This window comes from Epargyreus clarus, unplaced genomic scaffold (assembly GCF_041222505.1).
Source record: "Epargyreus clarus isolate Ecla_fem2 unplaced genomic scaffold, WU_Ecla_fem_2.2 ptg000018l, whole genome shotgun sequence".
Lineage (NCBI taxonomy): Eukaryota > Metazoa > Arthropoda > Insecta > Lepidoptera > Hesperiidae > Epargyreus > Epargyreus clarus.
The window spans coordinates 4,076,691-4,087,891 of record NW_027332226.1 but is presented as its reverse complement, the minus strand read 5'-3'; positions in this window follow the sequence as shown (position 1 = coordinate 4,087,891).

The following is an 11,201-nucleotide window of genomic DNA, read 5'->3' as shown; positions in this document are numbered from 1 at the left end:
ATTTGAATACATTTGGAGTAATTTCGCGTTTCGTAGCGGATATGGTTAGCGTGAGAGTTTTGCGCGTTACTGTCACCGTTAAAGCTATAAACGTATAAACGTTATCGTAAAAGAAAAAGTTTCTCATGTAAAGTTTCGCAACTTGTTATGCCGTTACAATTTTACGTCATCACAAATATGATAATAATTATTTCACGATTTGGATCACAAAACAATATCATCTATTTCTGTGAATTCTGCATCAGAGATGTGCCTGATAGCCACACGGAGTACAAGATCGTAGCTAAGCTATGAATGCAGCTACACCCCTCGCGATCATTAGCTTGCATCGGTTGCTCTAATCCTTAGGTCGCATCCTACCGTTGTCCCTGTAGTTCCGGGACTAGAATAGAGCTACGGTATCCCCTGCCTGTCGTAAGAGGCGACTAAAAGGGGGCTTCCGGGGTTGTGGGCGGCAAGAGTGGTAGCTCGAACCATCCAGTATGCTACCCCAGGAAAGACGGCATTATGTGTGGTCGTATACAGTCGTAATCACCAGATGTTGTGGGAGGAGCGAACGCTCCCCCAGGGCAGAGCTCGATCCGGGCATCGCGCTTGGAGGACTCCGGTTGTGTTCCGTTGGAGATCCCGGAGTTCTCCAACAAGCGCTGAGGACGGCCACTGGGGGGTTTTAGTGCGGTAAAAATCCCACATAACCCTGCGTTGCTCCCACGTCGTCGGGTACCTTTTGAAGGTTTCCCCCTCGAAAAGAAAAAAAAAGAGGTCGCATCCTACCGTAAATTAAAAAAATGCTGGAACATCTTTAGAAAGTCAACAGAAAAACGTCTGATTCATTTAAATGTAAGTTCTATCTCTATTTTCGTATTTGTGTACTTGTATTAAAGGGGAACATGAACTTAGAAAACATATAACTAATTACAATTGAACGCCGATGAAATGATTCTAAGTGCTTTCGCAAGTTTCGCTATGTAACTATAATAATATAGCAAAACTTGCTAAGACCTACATTACATTATCATAGCATTTGAACGTTTTGTACCTGTCTCATACTTAAGTTAATATACTTAGCTTTCAGAAACTGATTACATGATTAAAGTGACGAAATAAGGTCTAGCTTAAAATTTGAGTAGTTTTTATTGCTTATATTAAATGTTAAAAAAAGATACCTTTAATGGAACATTTTATTTAGGTATATTCTTACATTTTAATTTAATTTTTATATTTAGGTTTCAACTCTATATTAGTAGTACAATTGTGATAATAGAACGCTAAATTGCAGTACAATTTGGCTAAACGTAAACTGTATCTTTTACTTAAATAACGCTTTTGACATTTATATCCCACACATCGATTTTTTTATGTTGTAAGTGCCTTGTACATGAGTCATTAGACATTTAGATCTCTATTAAGCGGAGATCAAATCTGTAATCCTATGTGCGGTAAGGGAGTGTGGTGATCGCTACGCCAGGCTGAAATAACACAAGAGATGAAATAACTTTGAATTTGATATGTAATCAAGCAATCCTAAAAACTGTTTTTTTTTAACCAAATAACAACTTAACTTTAATTAACTTTGAACTGTAAACTCGTCTAATGTAATCAGGAAAGATTGTTCCTCCCCTCATACTTTACGTACAAAACAACATTTTTGTTTGCACTCAACAGGGCAAACTTTGTCCGTTTGCCTAACCATTTCATTACGACTCTACATTGCAAGCGAGTGAAACTCTACCAACATTGTAATTGTTTGGACGTCGTTTTAACGATGAATCTCTTTAACTTTTTTCTATAATATGGACTTACTTTACGTAGTATAAGTTTTAAACTATTATTGTTTGGTTTCCAATTATATTTATTTAACGAGCTTTTGCCCGCGGCTTCGCTCGCGTTACGAAGTAATATTTTCATCCCCTATTTTTATCCCCTTGGGGGTAGAATTGATCAAAAACTTTTCCTAGCGGATGCCTACGTCATAACATCTACCTGCATGCCAAATTTCAGCCCGATCCGTCCAGTGGTTTGGGCTGTGCGTTGATAGATCACTATATCAGTCAGTCACCTTTGAGTTATATATATTGATTTGAATTAATTTACTTTCCTTAATACCGACTGGTTATATTTATGAGATAAACACAATTTGTCATTACTAACTTTCTGTTAATTATTTTGTTAAATCACCAATTTTATAATACTAAGTACTACATATTTGGACTTCGTTTCAAAAACACTACTTATACAATTTATAATGATTTCATATTATTTTACCATATTATAATGTGGTAATATCAAACACAAAATACAAAATAAGTAAAAAATATATAAAATTATAAAAAGTCATATGCCGGGCTCATGCCTACTACACGCTGATAAAAAAATAATAAAAGAGTAATATCTTCAAAAATAACTTTTCCATGATCTATTACTACAAATCTGATATTAAATTAAGTATTAATATTTTTTAAATATCGTAACGCATTTCCATAGTAAAATTTTCATCTAAAATTAAAAATGCAAGATCACAAATGAACTATTTACAAAAGGGCAAAGTTCCGCAACTGACAATAATGGCTTCCTGCAAACAGTTTTATTTCAACGTCGTGCGGCTTACTTCTCGCTTCGATTTAGCAGAAAAATGTTTTTGCAAAGTTAGGTTTGTTTAGAGCGTGACAGCACATTTTAGATATCTATATGAATTTGTAGTGGGAAATTAGTATACAATTCATATTCGTAAGTCAATGGTTTTTGTGAGCACACGGCTCCTTTCAGGGAGAAGGGTCCGTCTATTGTCGAACGCACTGCCCAAGTACGAATTTTAAGAATTCCCTCACCCTTACAGACTTTTCAGACATGTAGGATTCGTGCATTTATCCCTGTAGTTCCGGGACAAGAATAGGGCTACGGTATTGCCTGCCTGTCGTAAGAGGGGACTAAAAGGGGGCTTCTGGGGTCGTGGGTGGCAAGAGTGGGAGCTCGAACCGCCCGGCCAACGGCCCCGGGAAGACGGCGGTATGTGTGATCGCATACCGTCGTACGCACCAGACGGTGTGGTGAGCGTTAAGCTCACCTAAGCGGAGCCCGACGGGGCAACGCGCTAAGAGGACTCCGATTGCGTTCCTTTGGAGATCCTGGAGACCCTTTGCGCAGCGCCGAGGACGGCCACCGGGGGGTTTTAGTGCGGTAAGAGTCCCACATAACCCTGTGTCGCTCCCACGACATCGGGTACCTTTTGAAGGTTTCCCCCTCGTGAACAAAAAAAAAAGATTCGTGCATTATATTTCCCATCATCTGTATAATAAGTAGTAATTAATTTCTAAGAAAATCTAAAGCCTAAGAGCCTAGGACTCGAACTTGAACCACCAATTGAAATGTCGAGTTGCAACTACGAATGGAAAACTGCAATCAATATTCAATGTGTAACGAACATCCGACTATCTAACTTAGTTTAATTTAGTTGGAACACCTAGTACAAACACTTCTCGGAACACCTCTCTTAGAGACCTCAAACAACGTTTTATAGCAATATATCCTGATCTAAACCGAGTCGTAAATAAACATAAACCCATGCTAAATTGGTTCCTGTTAAAAAAGGTAATAATTTTAAAACCCTAATCCCAAACTGCGCAGGGCATCAGCCAGAAAACATTAAATGCTCTCGAATGAGCATCGAAGTTGCCTGAAACACTTAGCTATAAATTTTACAAATTAATATCCTGGAAATAAGTACATTGTTATACGAAAATAAATGATATTATAGAAAGTTTTCGATAGAAAAATTAGCATTTTAATATCTTTAATCTCTTGATCACCGGTATTTCTATTTCACTTGTCCAATAGAAAAAGAATGAAAAGCATAATAGGTAATAATGTTTGCTACATTACAATTTTTAAATTTTATTTATGAAATTGATGTAAGAAATAATTTAACAGGTGAAATACCATCATGTGAAATAGTAAGTGATCACTACCTTCCCCTATCTTAAAATGCGTTTAATTAAATAAAAGGCACTTAACAAACAGCTTAAGTATTGTCCTAATCTGATTTTTCAAACTTGGTATTCTTTGGAAATAAACTGCTTTTCTCTTTTCATAATTTCTATAAAAATGTATGTAATTCACTCAGAATTATTTTTACACGTATAAGCAAATACAATAATAAGTCGAATCTTTTTACCGAGCCATTTTACAAGGAGATAAACTAAGGTTCACGGCTTTATTAGAAGGCGCATTCCTATCGCGTTCAATTCCAGGAATTTATCGAAACGCTATTCGAAGACTTTGCCATAATAGATCTGTCAGAGAAAATAGGTCGCAGTACAAAGCATTCGGAAAAATATTTAGTGCGCATTCTTTTTACGCGTAGGATAACATAATAGTCTAGACTGATGTTACGAGTGAATTTACTTGAATAAATGTTTTCGGTAAATTGTTTTAGAAGTTAGCTTGTTTCTGCTTTTCTTTGAGTGGAGTTTTGCGCTTAGTATTGGGACCGTTACACGATAATGGTCGCTTTATTACTACATACTTCAGTCACAGAGGTGTCATGGAGGTGACAGTGATGGAAAATATCATAATGTACGCCTGAGACATCTTTTTAAAAGAGACCCGTGCCCAGCATTGGGATAATAAAGGGTTTTGACGACATGTAGATCGATGTAATTTTGCCTCAACTTGCTTGCAATCAAAATAACACTGTTTCGATTAATAAGTGAAGAAAGATTGTATGTTTTTAAACCTCCAGTAAGGCCTTCGATATCCTGGACTAAAAGCTTACCGTGTCCTCCGAACCATGGAAGGTCATGAAAATATTTAATTCGAGCTAAATAAATTTTATATCTTATTTTGCATATTATAAATTGTTCGTTATGAAATATAGGTAGATTGTTAAATTAATTTACGATTAAATTCGCACAATCAAACAAAACGGATTACGTTATTATCCGTTATCGTTTTCAACTTAATAATCTCGTATTATCAATTTGTTTTATTCCCGATTTAAATCTGAAATTGATTCACAAAGCCACCCACCCGTAATAGATTTTACGCCATTAGTAAATTAATTGGTTCAATGTTAGTGGCAGATTAACTATCAACAATCGGTGGTAATTGATAAAATATCATTTGGGATGCATTAAGGGAGGATAGGATCAATTTCACATATAATTGTGTAGCAATTGATTTTACTGTTTTATGGAAATTTTGGAATATATGTAGAATGTTATGCCAAAAATATAATTTTGGCAATTGTTTTTCGTTTTTAAATTGTCTGATAGGAGTCGTAGATTATATTACTTGGCCAACTCTATATTCGTTTCGTGCTTTAATTGTCTTAAAATATCAAAAAATATCCAATCCGTCGTAAAAAAGTATAACTAAATATGTCCAAATTTAGTTCTACTTTTTTATGACGGATGATCCGTGATTATGTTTGTTTCATAAATTGTATACTCATTTGTTATTTCTATCAAAAACGGTTGCAAGAACTAACATTAGCCTCTAATCTGATAGGTTTATTTGCCTCCACAAGAAACCAATTTGCAGAAACGGCAAGAAAAGCTAGCGAAAGTGATAACTGATTAGTAATATCACAGGGAGAATCGTTAAGAGAAATGATACAACAGAGAGGGAAAATAAAACAAAGGTCGATTTACAACTACTAGTGCCCGCGACTTCGCCCGCATTTTAAAGAAATAATATGACATACATAAAACGGAAAATTTGTAACTGCATTTGAATGACAGTGGTGCCATCTGTCGAAAATTGGTCTTACCAACTCCCAAACCCTCGTGGGCTCTTGGACAACAACTTTGCTAAAGATCATCATTTGATCAAATGTGTTTCCGATTCTATAACTACTTACGAATTAAAAATTAATTAAAAAAACCTTTTCCCACGGACTAAATTGTGAATCTAAACCATTCTCAAGTCCCCTTGATACCACACAACAAATTTAATCAAAATCAGTCCAGTCGTTTAGGAGGAGTTCAGTGACATGACATGACACACGCACATAAGAAATATATACATAAAGATTTTTACGGTATATTTATACTTGATTGGGTAATGTTTTTTAAATCGTATGTATGTATAAATAAGTCGCTTTGGTGCGCCCTGCAGCCTAAATGACTTGACGGATGTTAACTTACTATGAGGTGTTGTTGGATTTGTTGACATTGTAGGAGTAACATAGAATATATTTCAAGCAGTCGAGTTTTTTAACACGCTTTTATTAGCTTGGGTTGTATCTATGTATGAATGTATGTAACGGAATCTTTGAGCGTAACTTTCACCAAATTCCACAACTCTGATTTATTTGACACTTTGCAAACGTATCAAGGACCGATGACAATGCAATAATTTGATAACAGTTTCTCATTATCCTTATTAGAATAATTAATTACTAAATTTATGAGTTTGTCACAGACTAAAAAACGAAAAATAATAATAGTTTATTTAGAAGTGTGTTACAAAAGTTGTAAATGGCTACAACGGGTTTATAATACTTTTATAGTATAGAATAATTTTAAAATATGTCGAATCATTTCAGTGCTTATAAAATTAATAGGTACTTCTGCATAAAAGAACAAAAATAGTATCATTATCTTTTTCCCAAAAACAATAGATCATGTACGGATCAAGATGTACAGGAATAAACAAGCGAGCCATATAATTGAGTGTCACGATGTGGTGATTAAAAGCATCCCCATTATAATTAGGAACGAGGGTCTGACATACCCTTGTTACATTTCGTACATTTATTTGTTTTTCTGGTAGACGACCTTGATTATCCGCTTTCGTAATGGTGAGTCGAAGGAAACGGCTTTGACCCTATTTTTCTGTATGGTCCTGTGCCTTTTTGGGACGGTTGTTGAGCTAGTGACCTTCAAGGTATCGCGTAGAAATTACTATCATAGTATGAAATGATAAGTTTCGGATTCGATCTTGGGCGATCAACGCTTCTAAATTACCTACAAATAAATCATTACATTGTAAATTAAATTTATTATATATAATTCATACATTTTCTTGCGTAGTAGGGCGCTCCCTGTATGCAAAGGTTACTAGATCATACCATACCCGATCGCGTGACGATTGACGAGATGGATTGAGGAGATGGATTTTTATGCTCAATATATTTATCAGCTTAAGATACAATGAATTGTATTATTTGATGCCATAATAGTGATAGGCTAGTGGTTTGAATCTCTGTCTCTTTTAATCAGGCGGGTCCGAGTTCAAAACCAGATCCCTAACGTCATGGTTGTATTAGAAATTAATATCACTTTCTTATTAAATGTCTGTGATTAATTGCGGTGGACTTTTAATTAGCTTAATCTCTCTCACTCTAAGATCCGTGTGTAGCAGTGGAACAGTAATGGATTGACGACGATTGATGCGAAAAAAATCAATCTAATTGGTTCCTTGTGTTAGTTAGTTAAGCAAAATTACAGGTCCACAGTTTATATGGTCACTGATAATAGTTCATTTATGGATCGCCACGAGTATAAACAAGGTGACATTGCGGTGGGCAGCTAAGTGGCCGATAAAACCCTTACGAACCAACTATCCCATATAATGTACATAAAGGCTAACCTCTCATAAAGTTGATTATGCTTCCTCTTTTACCCTCAGGACGGACAGCTGTTAGCGGCAGAGTTTATCTCTGTTCATATAAACGCAACTTAATTACGGTGAACTTGTTTGTTTGTGGTTTGGCTCGTGATTTCTGGAGGGATGTGTTTTATATTTGAGAGATGTTAGAATCAGTATGGTCCGAACGGCGGTTCTTAAGTTTCAGCGAAGGGTGCCGGCTGACTTACATTGAGGCTACTATCTTAGTTTTTTTTTTTATAATATCTGATGGTAAGTGGCTACTGCCGCCCATGGACATCTGTAATCAACCCCAGATAGGATTAGATATTCCTACCTGAGGTTGGCCACAGATGCGCCGCTACCCTTGAGGACTAAGTTGGAACGCCTCTGAAAAGTATGTCTCCCTTATCACACCCCTGAAAATGGAATACAGCAGCGCCTCACACTGCTGTTATTAGGCAGAAATAAGTGTGGCGGTGGTGCCGCCGGAGTCGAACCACAAAGGGTTCTACCACCTTAGTCCTCGAAAGTGACAACGCATCTGTAATGGACTTCAGGTAAAACCGCCGTTCTATGTGAAGTTAGTATAACCCTTTACCGTAAGGTAGATTGTATATTCGTCTGCTAATGCTATGGTAGCCATAGTGGATTGTTAAGACATAACTAGGGGTAGCGATTACTTAATTAGTTTTATTTAAATTGCTATCGTGAATACTAATAAAAAAATGTACTCTCTATCAATAAATATTGTTATACCAACAAGGTTTTAAAATATGTAATTGTGATAAATTTAATTGTGCTATAAATAATTTTATTGCATCCCATCTGAAGCGTAGGATACCGCGTTTAATCCTTAGTGAGGCATTTAAATTATTACTTCGGACTTTTATTCTAAATCTAAGTGTTTTCAAAGTCTGTGTGTGTGCAAGTCTGAGTCTGTGTGTGTGGGTTTTGTACAGTAAAAGAGGCAAGTAGATACATCTCTTTGATAATAATATTAATGAAAACTTTTAAAAAATATTTTCTTAGGTTATTAAAATAATTATTCATTAATGTCTACAGCGCACTAAGAAAAGTCACAGCATATCTAGGAATAAAACGGGATAAATGTTTCACAACGGGAATTCGAATTTCATAACAATTTTTCGTACAATATGTCAGATGTCGTAAATAAAAATGTTTTGTGTACAAACGCGAAGCTTCAAACATAACAAGAAAATACCTGAAACGTAGACAGAGTTACGGAATTCATTCTCAGCGGTTAATAGAGAAAAATGTTGGTCAAGTGCGAGTTAGACTTGTATACAGGGTTCCGTATCACTATACAGTAATTTATTTTTATTTTTAGTATTTCCTTTTCATAATATCACTCGTAGAACTAAATGCATTGTGAAAGTTTGACCTCTCTACCTATGATTGTTGAATAAGAATAGCGAAAAAGTCCGAAACATAACGGTTTCTTCTATGGCGACACCGGTTTATTTTCAAGCTTTTTAATTTTTAGTATTTGTTTATAGTCTCTATTTAAAAATCATCAAGTGTCTATCTATTTTGTGTTGACAGGTAAAGCCCTGTGATAAGTTAACGGACGGACAGCGGACAGCGTTAGTAACAGGGTTCCGTTTCTACCCCTTGTGTACGGAACCCTAATAAAAGCAGGAACGAAACACCTTCGTTATTTTATTGTCGACAATACTAGAATCCTCTTATGAAGAGCTTTGTTAGGGATTATTTCGCACACCGAGTCTTTCCTTAAACGGTTGTAACAGAAATTACAGTGTCACTTTTTCGTTCAGAAATGAAACGCTTAGCGCTTTGTGGGTATAAAAAGCTTTGTTGTTTTATTTTGCTGTTTTGTAAGTGTATTTAGCATTTATCCTGGTATTTTTGTAAGTAATACTAAATGTAAGTTAGTCGTGTAGTATATTATAATATGTTTAATCAAATGTTCGGTCAGTGTTTAAGTGCAAGTGTATATGTGATGACCTAATTGGCAGGGGAGAGGGGTTGCCGGTTTGACGCGCAGAGGTTTCCAGGCTCGATCCCCGGCCAGTCAAATATCTGGATGATGAATTTAGATATTAAGTTAAGATTAAAACTACTTCGCAACAATCCGCTACAAATATGTATGATGGTATATATTTTAAACCATGCAGTATGTACCACCCTCCCTCCCTCAAAGGATGCATGCAGATGCAAAAATTAAAAATATACACCACCATACATACCACCACCAACACGTGTTTCGATCCAAAACGGAGCTCCAAACGGAGCTCCAAAACGAATTTAGATATCTGTTGTGGGCCTGATTTGTGTATTCGTCTTTGTTTGTGTTGTGTGTGGGGCTGTGAGTGTAGAAAATATCAAAGCGTCGTCTGGTGACTGTTTACAATACAAATATAAATTACAAAAATAAGTTAGTGATTAGTAATATACTTTAATGAAGTCATATTTACAAGATTGATAGGCGATTAAATGTTTATGGGGTTTATAGAGTCCACATTACGAGGAAATGTATTGTGTACCTGTAGGGAAGGAATATAAATAAATAAATAATAAATAAACGCTTTCTACACTCACAGCCCCACACTAGGATTCCCTGTGTCATGGGTGATATGAACACATACATAGACAAATACCCAAACACCCAGACCCAGAAACAGAAATCTAAATTCATCATTTAGATATCTGTCTGGCCGGGGATCAAACCCGGGACCCTTCTGGCGTCAGACCGGCATGGTGACCGCTCCGCCACGCGGGTCGTCAATATATGTATATTGTATATTAAGTTTGACTATGTTACGTTAGCAAAAGTTTTAAACAAGGATTCACGCGTCATGTGCGCCTATCTCATGCAGGCAGTCGCAACAATATTATTAGCATAAGGTTACTAAATCCGCCAGTTTGCGGCTGCACATTTTATTAGCATATTTACTGCAGAAAGGCTAAGGTGACAGAGGTGCGACTTAATACATATGAAGGGGAAGGATTCGCTTATGACTTGAATCCTGTCTCACTGCTGGACTCGGATCGTTCTCGTAATAGGTAAAACTCCACCTGCTTTCATACGAATTGGTCTGTAGTAGATGTTACGATGTTACTAAAACAATATATTAGATATATTCAGCAGATTAATGCGATCTCCAGAATGAAGACATTACACTTTTTTTCTAAAGAAAGTCATATGCTTTTTGGTCTGCTAGCCGTACCAGACGAGCATGTAACTTACATTATCATGCAGACAGGTAGCTAAGCTATGGATCTATGTCAAATCCGTAAATAAGATTGCTTCATTTTCATTTGTGTAGCATAAGAAATCTTACTCGCTTTATTTAGCTTTGGTAGCCAAGTTTTTAAAAGGGAGGATCCGAGCTAAGGATTAGTTACAAATATGAGCCAAAGATAGCGACCGTCGTTGCTAAGTATAATTGCATAACACTTCTTACTCGCTTAGGATGCCTTTCCATTAAAGATATGCGAGGTAGTCGCACATCTTTGATGGAAAGGCATCCTAAAGCAGAAATTGCTATCACCTCAACATGAGGACATTAAAGACTCACCTTTAATCTTAATCAAGTTTATTACAAGCATAAAACTAAAACCACGTAGGT